Here is a 4,278-nt window from a genome sequence, read left to right on the forward strand (position 1 = left end):
GGTGTTTTGGCGTCAGTTCCACATGAGAACGAATCTATTTATAAAATATAAACAAGTTAAAAATGCGCCGAAGTTTCTTCGACGCAATCCAGTTTCCTGCACAGAGTATAATGCTGTATGAAACTCTCAGCCAAGGCCCATGACACTCTCAGCCAAGGCCCATGAAACTTTCAGCCACGGCCCGGTGGTAGCCTGTGTTTTTGGCACCTATAATGGCGTCAGACGCACGACCATCGTTAAATTTAACCTTAAATAAAATAAAAAATACTGAAGCCAGAGGGCTGCAATTTGGTATGTTTGATGATTGGAGGGTGGATGATCAACTGACCAATTTGCAGCCCTCTAGCCTCAGTAGTTTTTAAGATCTGAGGGCGGACAGAAAAAGTGTGGACGGAGAGACAAATAACAATCTCAATAGTTTTCTTTTACATTAAACTAAAACCGGCTTTCTTTGACAAATTCGGCGAATATAACCGTCAGTCGTTTCCTTTCAGGCGATCCTAAAGGAGTCTTGACATCCATCCCCTTCGAGGTAGAAATGTTACCCGTTATTTTGACCACTGAACTTTATGGGGTTTTATTGCGAACCACCGATGACGGTTGATGAATTTGGTTAATCGGGTCAAACGTTTTTGTCAATATACACTCGACATTTGTGGCGCCTGTTTTAAAATAATTTTTTCTTTGTTGCTTTGTTTCCTTTTCGTCAAGGGAACCGAAACTAGCAAAACAGCGGGTCTTCGCCATAAAAAAAAAAACAGCTATAACATTTGATTCTGTATTCTATGCAGTAACCAGCTTGGCTCTTAGGAAGAAGAAATTCGAAGTTTGGGCACCGAATGGTTTTGCTCCTTTACAGTGCGTTTTGCGTCCGGGTCTTTTGGTGTGATTGTATATGCCTTGTCAACATTTATTGTGCTTTTGTAATACTAGTGGTATGCAGATTAACATATTTCCTGTAACTGACACACATTACGTAACTCGAGTCTCACTTGTTATATATTACAGGGAAACTTTAGAGCCTGTCGTAGAAAGTAGCAGATTAGCTCTGAAAGCAAAGACTGAAACAGCAAGGGCAGTGTCATCTTTAATGTTAATCAACATCGAGAAGAATGACATTCATAGCCATCGTTGTTTTCGGAGCCCAGAGGCAGTCATGTCATTCATGGTAGCATGAATTTTTGATGGCCTGTAACATTTCCTCAGTGGGATCAGCTCTGATTAATGCCGATTCATTATGCAAAATGAAAGTAAAATGAATATTTATAGGGATTCATTTCATTTAACAAATGATAACTCTCTCTCTCTCTCTCTCTCTCTCTCTCTCTCTCTCTCTCTCTCTCTCTCTCTCTCTCTGGTCCTCTTGCCACAACTGGTAGCACTCCCGGCTCGCAGCCGGGAAGACAAGTAACTGAGCCGGAGACTAGGAAGGATCAAGAGAGGCACGTTTAAAAAAAATTAATGTGCCTCTGCGAATAGAGTAACTGGTCGTCGGTCAACTGGTGTGCGTCACAGCTGGGAATAGAAGGAGGGCGGAAAAATTTGACGTTAGTGAACAGAGTTCCGTCCACATAATTAAAAACAGGAGATCCTCACCCACCGTGATGAAACCATATATCAGATTCTCTCTCTCTCTCTCTCTCTCTCTCTCTCTCTGTTCGACTCTCCGACCGGCCAGTGAAGAATTACAGGAATTTATTTCTGGTGATAGAAATCCATTTCTCGTCATAACGTGGTTCGGATTCCACAATAAGCTGTAGGTCCCGTTGCCACGTAAAATAAATCTAATCCTTCGGGCCAGCCCTAGGAGAGCTGTTAATCAGTTCAGTGGTCTGGTTAAACTAAGGTATACATAACACTCTCTCTCTCTCTCTCTCTCTCTCTCTCTCTCTCTCTCTCTCTCTCTCTGAAGAGGTCAAGGACCCTTTCCTCCTTTGCCCAACAAAACTTATGAGTGAAACAAATCGAAGTGTCGTTGAACGAGATAAGAGTTCTTCCTGTTGATCACAACCGAAAGGAAAAAAATATCTCATAGAAGATCTCTTTCAAAAACTTACAACGTTTCCGCTGTCGTCATACCAAAGCATCCTTTGGTGAACTTGCTCTTTTGAGAGAATCCCCTCATTGATTTTTGTATTAGGAATATTGAACTATTTATTATTATTATTATTATTATTATTATTATTATTATTATTATTATTATTATTATTATTAGTAGTAGTAGTAGTAGTAGTAGTAGAAGTAGTAGTAGTAGTAGTAGTAGTAGTACTTCTCCGGACCATATGGGTTTACAGTAATTACGCGTGTATGTATGCTGTGTATATCCGTGTATATTTATTGGTTTTGGTTGACTTTGACATTCAGCAAGAACCGCAAGAATAATACAGAAAATACCCCGTTCCCATCCGACTAAACCTCCAGTGTAAGACATCCGGACAACAACTCTCTCTCTCTCTCTCTCTCTCTCTCTCGTCGAAGAAGAATGCGAAGTATTATCTTGTTTAAATTCCATTAAAACGAGAACGCGGCTCCATTCTAAAAACTAATATTTAAATTCCTCCTCCCCTTCCTCTCCTCCCATTCCCCTCCTACCCCTTCCAACACCCTTCTGCTCTTGATATATATATATATATATATATATATATATATATATATATATATATATATATATATATATATATATATATTTTTTTTTTTTTTTTTTTTTGTGTGCAGTGTTATCAGTCAGAACAACAGAAACAAAAAGGAGTTGAAAAATTCAATATTTTCCCTTAGGTTTTTAACATATGGAGTTGATCCAAGTATTAAAATAACAGTGCCTAGGTGCTGGAAGCTGTAGCGTTTGTGATCTCTATATGAAGAGAGGTGAAATGTTTATTCTCTGTTTATACCTAGACTCCTAGAGTATCGTTTTTGAAGTCGCAGTAGGAATGTCCTGCAGTGAATTCAGTGCTGTTGTTTTCATACGTTTTGCTAATTCCTAGTTGTCAAAAATAGAAAAACTAAAGATTACAAAATCGCATAAAAAGCCAGTATGCAGTCGGTTATGAAGTGTCCATATTAATATTCCTTCATTTTTTCAGCACCTTTTCTACACCCTAATGAGAAAATATTGCTCGAAATCAGTTTAGCAACCTGTAATTTAGAATCTTGCAGGTATTTGGAGAATTTCGTTTTAGAAGCAACGCCTCTCATTGGCACCATAACAGCAAATTCATGTTTTAATTAACGCCATCGTTTCCAGAATTTGATGCAGGATGCGACAGGGGACTGAGACTAGTAAAAATATGGGCTTTATTTCTCTGTAATTGTGGATTGCCTTATTTTTATAAGTATGAAATACAAATTGCTTTGTTACAAATCATTTTGATCCAAAAAGTGTGTGTTGGGCGGGGGGAGAGAGAGAGTCCTCTGGAGTATCTGCATGAGGAAATTGAGATAGAGGGAGAGGAGAGAGAGAGACAGCTTGCCTTGTGCTCCGTTGGGCAGACTAATTGCTGTTTGTGCGATTTTCTCAGTGGAGTGCATAGTGAAATTTAGTTCTTGCTTAATTGAAAGGTATTACTTTTGAAACGTGTAAGAAACAATGATGTCTGATTGTCTGATTTTGTAAGTTTATCTTTCATTTCCACCAACGAAGTTGGAGGTGTCATGTTGTTCTCCGGATTTTTTTCTTTTATCATCTGTTTGGCTTTTGTTAGTCAGTAGGATAGCACAACATGCTGTGGGAATTTTTACGAATAGTTCGCCAAAGGTGGACCTCCTTTCTGAGTTGTGTCTGTGTTTTTGCGTGTGTGTGTGTGTGTGTGTGTGTGTGTGTGTGTGTGTGTGTGTGTGTGTGTGAGAGAGAGAGAGAGAGAGAGAGAGAGAGAGGACCTATAAATCCTAGTATACTAGCTGCCTGTTAGCGAATCACATCGCTTGGAAATTCTGGTTTATACTTACCCTTAATATAGGCGTTTTTAAATGCTACTCTCAGCGCTCAAAATTATGAGAATGAAGTAGTTCAATTCGTGAAAGGCTTCGTAACACGCAGGAGTCACTTTAAAGGTCAGTGAGTGGTTGATATCGATATATTTTGTGATATTCATATTTGTAGTAGTAATTGTATTTATAGTTCAGTGATAAAACTGGTGTAATAATAACTGATACGTTTGTTGTATTTACTCCTCTGTTGGATTATGGAGTTAAATGCAGTAGTTGGAAGATAAAAGGGAAGATAAATCACAGACTAGGTGAAGTGAAGAATTTAGAATAGATACTGCAAAAGGCTGAGAA

This window comes from Macrobrachium rosenbergii, chromosome 12 (genome assembly GCF_040412425.1).
Source record: "Macrobrachium rosenbergii isolate ZJJX-2024 chromosome 12, ASM4041242v1, whole genome shotgun sequence".
NCBI lineage: Eukaryota > Metazoa > Arthropoda > Malacostraca > Decapoda > Palaemonidae > Macrobrachium > Macrobrachium rosenbergii.